Raw genomic sequence first — 11,739 nt, 5'->3', positions numbered from 1 at the left:
TCAACTATATACAGTACATAACCAGTAAATATCAAATGTAGTATATTCCAAAGTATACACATGTTACAAATAGTATAAAACTATGATGCACACTGTTACACATTGTATCACTCAGTTTTATAGGACAATTATCTAAGGACAATTTACCTCATGTTATTGTACCCAGTAGCACCATAAAATTCACAAATTTCCCCCTCCAGTTTTATAACATCAAAAATACAGAAGAAGAATACATACTTTTCAAACATGTTTTATAGAATAAATACTCATTATTTACAAAATATGAAAAGGCTTAAATTTACATATAAACAAGTGCAAGAATGACATAAAAAATACATAATAATAGTTTTGCATTATCACAAAGGTACAAGTACAAAAAAAAATCCCTCCATGAGAGTGGCTGTGACCTGTTTCATTAAAATACAATATGTATATTATACAACAACATATGACAGCTTAATTCACAATAAATACATTTGATAACAAAGCTCACTCAAAGATACATTTGCTAACTCTTACATCTGTGATTTGAATCCTACATGAGGTTGGAGAAAAAGAAAGTTGACCCTTTTAGGTAATTCTCATCTGGAACTTCAAGGTTTACATCTCCTGGATTAAAGTCAAGCCCCCCGAGGGTGTTATATTTGCGGTTGGGCATGTTTTTATTTTGTGCTTCTGTGGGGAAAACAGTGACGTAGTATCCGTCTGAACTGTTAGGCACTCTCACTTTTGAGTCTTGAGAGTTACCTGGCAAACGCACACTATTTGCAGTGTTACCAGCTGGGACTCTTCTTCTGGTGGATCTGGGGTCCCTCATGCCAATTTCAACACCAGAAGGGGAGCTCATCTGTTTATTTTTATGTGATGCTTGGAGGTCCAGCGTGGACCCCCTGGCCCTAGGCACATGATGCTTTCCTGTGAAATCATCAATGTTGAGATCTGAATGATTGAAATGGCCTAAATTAGCATCCAACACAGGGTAGCTGGATCTAGCTTTGGTCCTGGGTGACTTTCCATTAGTGTGATGAAGACTGACATCTCCATCTAAGTCCAAAACAGGTGTTCTCATATTGCCCCCAGTTATATCTGATCTACGATTCTTATACGAAGGCTTTTTGAATTTGAGTGAAGGATCATCAATGTCAAATTCTGGAGATTTTAGATGCAGCTGTGTATTCTGGATACCCGCTTTTGGCATACTGAGATCAACATTTGTAGCACTAACCTTTGGACCAGTAATATTCCCGTTCAACTCTGGTGCACTCATTCCGGGACCTGTCAGTTTAGGTCCAGAAAGATGAATGTCTGGTGTTTTTGCCTTCGGTCCAGAGAGACTGAGGTCTGGCATATTTAAACTTGGCATTTTCAATTTTCCTTTTGGACCATCAACATCTACATTTGGAATATTTAGATCCCCATTTATGTCAACATTGGGGCCTTTTGGCATCTTCATTTTGAGCTCTGGAGTATCAATTCCACCCTTTATCTTTGGAGCTCTGAGATTTAAATCTGGTATTTTCACGTCTGGATTTAGATTAATATTTGGTCCTTCTGGACCATCTAACTTTGGACCAGAAAACCCAACTTCAGGCATTTTCAAATGTGGCTTTTTATATTTACCAGATGGACTGCCAAACTCAACATTTGGCATTTCAAAGCCACTTTTGGACCCTTTGAGGTTGATGTTGGGTGCATTGATGTCGATTTCTGAGCCATCTAAATTGCCATCAATTTCAGGTCCTTTTAGATTTGGAAGGCTAAATTTAGGCATCTTCAGTTTGGGCATTTTGAATTTTGCTTTTGGTGAACCAATGTTGACATCTGGAGTGTTCATGTCTACCTTGGGAGCTTTAAGGTCCGCACTTGGTAAATCCAAATCAGGGGCATCAATCCCACCCTTTATCTTTGGTGCTTTCAGACTTAAATCTGGGGACTTCAGATCTGTGTTTATGTCCATATTTGGTCCTTTTGGTAATGTACCTGAGAAATTTAATTTAGGCATTTTCAATTTGCCAGAGGGAGCATTCACATCCCAGTCTGGAGCATGAAGGTCTGGCATTTTCATTTTACCTGATGGCATGTCTAAGTTGACATTTGGGGAATTGAAGTCCAGTTTGGGGCTTTTGAGGTCAGCCTTGGGGATGTTCAAATCTGGTGCATTTATTCCACCACTGAGGTCAGGACCAGAGAAATCTAGGTCAGGAGATTTGAGGTCCAACTTAGGGCCATCTAACTTTGGACCAGAAAGCCCAAAATCAGGCAAGTTAAAGTTTGGCTTTTTAAATTTTCCAGATGGACCAGCTACATCAACATCTGGCATTTCCAAGTCTGCTTTAGGACCTTTGAGGTTGACATTGGGTACATTTATATCAACATCTGGGCCATCTAAGTTTCCATCAATTTCAGGTCCTTTTAGATTTGGAAGGCTAAATTTAGGCATCTTCAGTTTGGGCATTTTGAATTTTGTTTTGGGTGAACCAATGTTGACATCTGGAGTGTTCATGTCTAGCTTGGGAGCTTTAAGGTCCATGCTTGGTAAGTCCAAGTCAGGGGCATCAATCCCTCCCTTTATCTTTGGTGCTTTCAGACTTAAATCTGGTGACTTCAGATCTGACTTCAAGTCCATATTTGGTGCTTTTGGCAATGTACCTGAAAGATTAAATTTAGGCATTTTCAATTTGCCAGAGGGAGCATTCACATCCCAGTCTGGAGCATGAAGGTCTGGCATTTTCATTTTACCTGATGGCATGTCTAAGTTGACATTTGGGGAATTGAAGTCCAGTTTGGGGCTTTTGAGGTCAACCTTGGGCATGTTCAAAGCTGGTGCATTTATTCCACCACTGAGGTCAGGACCAGAGAAATCTAGGTCAGGAGATTTGAAGTCCAACTTAGGGCCATCTAACTTTGGACCAGAAAGCCCAAAATCAGGCAGGTTAAAGTTTGGCTTTTTAAATTTTCCAGATGGACCAGCTACATCAACATCTGGCATTTCCAAGTCTGCTTTAGGACCTTTGAGGTTGACGTTGGGTACATTTATATCAACATCTGGACCATCTAAGTTTCCATCCATTTCAGGTCCTTTTAGATTTGGAAGGCTAAATTTAGGCATCTTCAGTTTGGGCATTTTGAATTTTGTTTTGGGTGAACCAATGTTGACATCTGGAGTGTTCATGTCTATCTTGGGAGCTTTAAGGTCCATGCTTGGTAAGTCCAAGTCAGGGGCATCAATTCCTCCCTTTATCTTTGGTGCTTTCAGGCTTAAATCTGGTGACTTCAGATCTGACTTCAAGTCCATATTCGGTGCTTTTGGCAATGTACCTGAAAGATTAAATTTAGGCATTTTCAATTTGCCAGAGGGAGCATTCACATCCCAGTCTGGAGCATGAAGGTCTGGCATTTTCATTTTACCTGATGGCATGTCTAAGTTGACATTTGGGGAATTGAAGTCCAGTTTGGGGCTTTTGAGGTCAACCTTGGGCATGTTCAAATCTGGTGCATTTATTCCACCACTGAGGTCAGGACCAGAGAAATCTAGGTCAGGAGATTTGAAGTCCAACTTAGGGCCATCTAACTTTGGACCAGAAAGCCCAAAATCAGGCAGGTTAAAGTTTGGCTTTTTAAATTTTCCAGATGGACCAGCAATATCAACATCTGGCATTTCCAAGTCTGCTTTAGGAGCTTTGAGGTTGACGTTGGGTACATTTATATCAACATCTGGACCATCTAAGTTTCCATCCATTTCAGGTCCTTTTAGATTTGGAAGGCTAAATTTAGGCATCTTCAGTTTGGGCATTTTGAATTTTGTTTTGGGTGAACCAATGTTGACATCTGGAGTGTTCATGTCTATCTTGGGAGCTTTAAGGTCCATGCTTGGTAAGTCCAAGTCAGGGGCATCAATTCCTCCCTTTATCTTTGGTGCTTTCAGGCTTAAATCTGGTGACTCAAGATCTGACTTCAAGTCCACATTTGGTGCTTTTGGCAATGTACCTGAAAGATTAAATTTAGGCATTTTCAATTTGCCAGAGGGAGCATTCATATCCCAGTCTGGAGCATGAAGGTCTGGCATTTTCATTTTACCTGATGGCAAGTTGACATTTGGGGAATTGAAGTCCAGTTTGGGGCTTTTGAGATCAACCTTGGGCATGTTCACATCTGGTGCATTTATTCTGCCACTGAGGTCAGGACTAGATACATCTAGATCAGGAGATTTGAAGTCCATATATTGGCCATCTAACTTTGGACCAGAAAGCCCAAAATCAGGCAGGTTAAAGTTTGGCTTTTTAAATTTTCCAGATGGACCAGCGATATCAACATCTGGCATTTCCAAGTCTGCTTTAGGAGCTTTGAGGTTGACATTGGGTACATTTATATCAACATCTGGACCATCTAAGTTTCCATCCATTTCAGGTCCTTTTAGATTTGGAAGACTGAATTTAGGCATCTTTAGTTTGGGCATTTTGAATTTTGTTTTGGGTGAACCAATGTTGACATCTGGAGTGTTCATGTCTAACTTGGGAGCTTTAAGGTCCGCACTTGGTAAGTCCAAGTCAGGGGCATCAATCCCACCCTTTATCTTTGGTGCTTTCAGACTTAAATCTGGTGACTTCAGATCTGACTTCAAGTCCAAATTTGCTTTAGGACCTTTGAGATTGACATTGGGTACATTTATATCAACGTCCCCTTTAAATTTGGGGGCTGAAAGATCAAAGTCTGGAGTCTCTAGGTCATCATTGAGCCCTTTCAGTTTTGGTTTTGACAGTCCAAAATCTGGTATTTCAAAACTTGGCATCTTGATTTTTCCTGACGGACTTCCAATATTGGCATCAGGCATTTTCAGCTTTGACTTTGGACTGTTGAGATCAAGTGAAGGTGGATCAATGTCACACTGTGGCCTTGACAAATTTACATCAAGACCAACTGATGGCAGGTCTGGTCCATTTAGAGATCCATCTTTATCAATATTCGGTATTTGTGGGCCTGATAAGTCAAAATTAGGTTTTTTTAGCTTTGGCATGCTGAATCTTCCTTTGGGTGAACTGATGTTTACATCTGGAGAGTGGAGGTCTAAGTCTGGAGTTGTGAGATCCATGTTCGGTACATTCAAGTCAGGAGCATCTATGCCCTTCATTTTGGGGGATTTCAAAGTTAGTTCAGGTGTTTTCATCCCCGCATTGATATCTGTGTCTTTTTTCTTTGGTAATGTGCCAAAGAGCTTAAATTTGGGCAATTTAAACTTGCCAGAGGGAACATCAGCATCAATGTCTAATTTACCAGAAGGCATATTAATATCCACATCTGGGTTATTCAGGTCTACCTTTGGGTCTTTGAGATCAATACCAGGCAACTGCATACCCTCTTTAAACTTTGGAGCAGATAAATCAAAGTCTGGAGTCAAAGCTCCAGCTTTGAACTCTGGTGCTTCCAACTGCACATCTGGTCCCTTGTGATCTCCATTAAAACCTGGAACTTTAGTGTCTGGTAAATCAAATTTGGGCATTGAGAATTTAGGGGGCTTGTATTTCCCAGATGGGCCAGCTGATGGAGTGTGGATGACTAAATTTGGACTTTTATGGCCAGCTTTGGCTGGATTTATATCAGGTGTATTAATATCACCTTTTATCTTGGGCATTTTTAGACTTAAGTTGGGGGTTTTGACATCAGCTTCACTTTTTCCTGAGTGCTCAAATTTACCAGATGGGGCATCCACATCTAAATATGGAGATTTAAGATCAATTTTGGGTTTCTTAAGCGACACTTTGACTTTACCTGAAGGCGAGTCAATGGCTGACCCCATATTCATACCTGGCGTTTCCAGGCCAAAGTCAGGGGATCTCCCAGACAGACTCATCTTGGGTGATTCTACATAACTGGAAGGGTTGTCAACATTTAGATCAGGGTTTTTCAGTCTCTTGGAATACTTGTGACCAATTTTACCTGTGGGAGCATTTGGAGCTTGAATATCTGGTGTCCCGCCTTCACATTCTGGCCCACTTAAAGCATGTCCTGTGAGGCCCAAGTCTGGCAGTTTGAATTTTGGCATTTCAAATCTTTTATTTGTTCCTTCGATGCTCACTTTGGGAACGCCAGAGATATTTTCCCCATTAAGATTTATCCCTGTGTCAAGGGTGTTAACATCTAAACCCATTTGCGGCGCTGTGAAAGTTCCATTGTTTTTCAGTCCATTTGGCATTCTCAGGTCAACAGATGGACTGTCAGTGTTTGGCAGTTGTTTAGCAGATGCAGTGTTGACATTTGGACTCCCTGGTAATGTCCCGGACAGATGAATGTCAGGAGCATTAAGCTGTGGTACCTGAACTACATTGTCCACTTTCACCTGACCTCCACTTAGAACTGGACCATTCAAGCCAACCCCCAATGGTGGAAGGTTCATATTGCTCCCATGTGTTAAATCGCCAGCTGTTTCAGGAGAAAATGTGGTGTCACCGGATTGTGAATCAGCATCTAAGTCTGTGTTCGGTGTCTTTGTTTTTAGACATCCAAAGTCTACTCCGAGGCGAGGCAATCCCATGTCATGTTTTAGGCTGACCTTCGATGAGCCAGGTACAGTTGGCTTGGCATGAGGCAAGTCATCCTTCATGAACTTCTTGATTTTTGCATTGTAGAGTTTGCTGTAGGAATCCTTCAGCATCTAAAAAATATATAAGCCACAATGTGATGATTCGAATGTAACAATAATGTCAATGTTGCAGCACAAACACTTAGACATTATAAAACCTTCCAAGACATGTCAACAAATTTGGATTGTCTTGTGGACCACTGATAAATGTATCAGAAAATAATTTATGTTTGATTTGTTTGTACTCAACCCACCACTTGAGGACTCCTGGCACATTGGTCCAGATTTCCGAGGCTCTTGCTTCGGTTATTCTTTGTGAGCACTTTGACCTTGTCATCAAACGGCTTCATCAGCTTCAGCAATTCTAACACCTCCTGCTTTGACAGTTGATCAAAATCGATTGTTGCCCCCACAATTTCATCCCCTAAAAAATAAAAAATAAATATATAACATAACACATTCTTACATACTGTATTCTTTTAATAGAGTCAATCTCATAACCTTAGCATTGTCAGTGACATGTTTGGTCTATTGTGTAAAATAATCACAGCATTTAATTCAGATACACCAAATAAATCAGCAAAGCCTTTCACCCACATAGTTTTTTTAACTCTGAGTGTTCTCAGATTTAAATCCCTATACGTTGTAATATAATGTATTACAACAGTATTGTATTAAGTAGTACTTTGGTGAATTGCAGTTGTGTTGACACTGCTGTTGTGGTGCATTGTGGTTTTTATATATTGGAATACTGAACGTTGTCTCTAGAAATCTGTAAACATCATTTACAGTATTTGTCAAAAGTTTGGCCACCTTGCCATTAACTTGAATGAGAAAGCAAGTCCAAACCTTTGATCAAAAATATTAGAGACAAGTTGCAGTTTATGCTGAACTCAACACAAACTGCGCATTTTAAATAAGGTAGCGTCTATTTCAGGGTTATTACATTGCCAGAACTCTACATATCTGGTCACTCGGGTGTATAATCCAAAACAATGTTTTCTAATCATTATCACAGGGCACCATTGCTGTACACACTTTAGATGTTTCCCTCTTCCAACACACCTGAATCAAATAATCAGCCCGTCATCAAGGTCTTCAGAAGCCTGATAACGACCCATTCATTTGAAACTGGTGTGTTGGAGCAGGGAAACATATAAAACACGCAGGTTAGGGGTGCCCCGGGTCCAGGATTGAGAAACACTGGTCTAAAACATAAACAGTGGATTTGGGTGAAATGTACAATAGTCTCCTTGAATTAGCAAGTAATGCTCTTGCGTGTAACAACTATTCTGATTCTTTCAAGCTCATTATGACTCACTTTCAAAACAGTTAAAAACCACAAAGACAAAAGGTTCAATAAGAGGTCACGGGTCTTACCTTCCCGTAGTCCCTGATTGGCTGAAGCATTGCTGATGCTGGAGATAACCAACGCCCCCTCGTCTGATTGCTCCAGGGTAAGTGCCTCAGAGAGGCTCCTCCCCCTACGGTGTGCTGGCTGTAAGCAAAGAAATTTATTAAAATATTTAAAACTGAAACAATATGCAACCAAAATTTAACTATTATAGAACTAAACATTCTGTTGATGTTTTGTACCATGATTGTTGTGTTTCTGTCACCGTGGCATTTGAAAAAACCCTCAGATTAATCCTGCAGGAGAAAATAAAATGCTTAGACAGCACATTCAGCTGTAATGGAAAAGTTATTGCATGTTTGTGACACATTAAAGCCTATAGAAAACAGCAGGACATTAGCAGGCTGTCTATGAAACAGGTGGATACAGGTACCTGCTCAGACCACACAGTAGTTTCACCTCTTTAATCAGTGTAAACTAGTGAAGGAGGGGAAGATCAAGGAACAGATTTGTGTAGATAAGATGGCACAGATAGTAATTAGGTAGTTTTGTGACAATAATTTACATTTAAGTAGTTTCAAATGATTTAAATGACAAGAAGACTGGAACCATATCCATATTAAGTATATACTGTGTATTGGTTTCCCAGACGTTGAGTTATTTGTGGTGGGTGACCCAGGCGAGGGGGGCCCATATGTTCTCAGGGAACTAACAATTCCAATCTAAGCAGCTGCACATGAATGCACTACTCTGTAAGTAAGGTCACATAACTGTGTTTCCAAGAAGACCTTTGAAAGGAGGATATTAGAGATATGAAAATATTTTGAGTGGACAATCTATTTATAGGCTGGTCAATTATATTCTATGTTTGGGAAACAGAATTTTTCTTTTACTGGAGATGAAAAAAAAATCAACAAATAATTTAAGGAAGACGGTGTAATCTGTTACTGTGTGCAGTTGTATCAGACACCAGGTGACTTTCAGGTACCTTTCAGGTATTCGAGTTATGGCCTCTGAGCTTTTGCACCACACTTCAGGAAAATAAAAACAGGTCTATCAAGAGCGCTGTGAGTACAACTGTTCTTCTGTTGGGTGTTTCCTTTTTTTATATAAACATACAATATCAGAGAAACTACACCCATTGCTTACTAGTGCATAAATCCTGACTGAGCACTGATGACTGGCAAAGCTCCAGTGAACACATAATGTTCTATGAAGATGAGCCAGATGAATGAAAACTGAGTTTCTATAACACACCCAGCTGCAGTTTTCATGTCTCTACACGTCCAAATAAGTATCATAACAAGAATAATGGAACTATGTCATTAAGGCAGAAGATGTACAGTGTGATCAACAACAAAATATCTCACTATGACTGTGATGCTTATTATAAAAATCAGACAGAATGTTAAAATCATGTTAAATTTTAAGAGTCAAAGTATAAAGCAAAGTATGAATAGGTAAATTCAAGCCAAAACCCAACAAAGGTAAAGGTAAGTTGTCAGGTATTTAACCCATTTATTTTACATTTGATATTATAGAGACTAATTAAGAAGAGATATTGAGAAAAGCCTGAATATGAACAGTATGTCAGGGTTAAGAAGTCAAGCTGGGAAAGATTTGAGTAAAATCTAACTTGTTTATTTAGACAAGACAAACCACCAAATCTCCACAAGACTTTTGTCAATTTACAACTAAACAGCAAGACAAAACAATGATAATAAAATTTAATTAACTGAAAACCTTGAAAACAGCTACATGCTCTCTGCAAAGTCCTCTACATTCTTTGCATAAACCCAGAAACAAACATTATTCAGATTTAAGGTGTTTAACTAATAATAAGCAGAGCTCCGAGGAACCTACTACAAAAAGTTACACATTAAACATTTTTATAGCTCAGTCAAAGTGCACATGCCCGTCAATGAGAAAAGTGAAAATGTTAAAAGCTGGAGGCAAAGTAAGTTAGAGCTAGTCCACGATTAAAAAATGTTCCTCAGCTTTCTTTTCTCATCAGAAACATGGACATTTGGAGCCATCAGCAAATTCATAACTCAACGAGAGCAGAGTTTGCAGTTTTTAATCATTAGAAGAAACACAGATCAAGGCATAGCCCAGTTTGTTCGTGAGTATTTTAACCCTGAATTAGCTGAGAAAATGGTGCATTAATCTTCTTTTAAATAAGATTGACTGATTTGATTTGTAAAACTTTCTTCAGGAACATCAGATTAAGATTGTATTAGAATAAACTGCAGCTAGATGAACAGACAGTTGCAACCAGACTGCATGTTAAGAGAAAAACTTATGTCCAAACCAATAAACCAAATGTTTCTGTGCAGTCATGATTTAATATTAAAGTGTAAAACAATTTCTCAGGGAAGCAAAGATAAGAAGTATAGATGCTTGACAGAAACTCACAACAGAAACTCAGCCCACTTTCACCCTAAACCTGCCACTTTAAAGATAAAGCACCTCTCAGGATGAAGCCCACAGATGAAAGAGAGAACTTATAAATTAAACTGACCTTTGGGTGCATCAGGCAGGTGTTTCTTTTGGTTGGTGTTGAAGTTGAGTTTCAGCAGTTATCAGTTATCAGTCCATGCTGTTTACTCTGCAGGCAGTGACTGCAGGAAGGAGCGCCAGTCAGCACCAGGAATACTCCACCTGAAGCGGATTAACAGGTTCAACCTCAAATGTCCCAGCCTCCATGAACTATCAACACTCTCACACTCACGTCACACACCCTCATGCAAACACGCCTTGACGACCGTATGCCTGCAGCTCATATGCATACAAACACAAACAAATGACTTTGCTTTTTGTCATACGTCTGTCCCCACATGTACACTACTGTCAATGAACCAGGGTCAGTGAGGTTTATTATGTGTCCATGTGGTTTAGAAGTCAGGTGTCCACATGAACATTTAATCTCATCATTCCTCCTCTTCATACTGGCTGATTAGAAATATATCCCTAATGTTTGACCATGTCTGTATTTATTTATTTATGTTTTTCATTTATTGCACACTGTGTCGCTCACTTGTGTTAGTTTTAATAAGTTACAACGTTTCGACCTTCATCAGGAATATCATGGGCAGCATTATCATACTTTATAGATACAAGAGACATGATGTCACTTGATCAATAAATATATGTGGTATAAGTGGTCAAAAGTACAACATAAGGATGCAAGCTAGAAACAAGACATTAACCATTCAGCTACACACAGACTCCATGAAAGGTAAGAAAAAGATAAGAAAAAAGATAAGGCCCTGTATCACAAGAAAAGTTACAACATTACCTTAGAGAAGTAGAAGTTCAGCATTTAATCCCTTGGGAGTCTGTAACATAAATATCAAGAATGCCTCCCTTCTTTTTTCAGGTGTGCAGACGTTTCTTTCCTTAATTCATTGCACATAAAAGAAAAAAGGAGACTGAGATTAGGAAAAGAGAACAATAAGAAAAGAGAAATGTGCAGGAGGAGCCAATGAAACCCATCAGGCCTCATCAGGTGATCCTCCTATTGTGAGAGGTACAACATAAATACTTAAGAGTAAAGAAATACATATGAAGGCTAAATAAAAACATAAAAACTAAGGTTACAAGATGCATGTAATATGATAGTGAGAGCAGTCATGATGTTGCATTATGTAATTAGTCCATTAAGATGAGTATTGTCTTGGCTATTGGCTGATCTTGTATTGTAATTATGGATTTGGCAGTTTAAGTGAAATACATTTTGAAAACATACCAATCCTCTTTCTGTGCAAAAATACATTCAATATATTCCAAAGTTTATCTGAAGCTGACA

The sequence above is a fragment of the Scomber japonicus genome, chromosome 2 (assembly GCF_027409825.1).
Source record: "Scomber japonicus isolate fScoJap1 chromosome 2, fScoJap1.pri, whole genome shotgun sequence".
NCBI lineage: Eukaryota > Metazoa > Chordata > Actinopteri > Scombriformes > Scombridae > Scomber > Scomber japonicus.
This window is presented reverse-complemented; position numbering follows the sequence as displayed.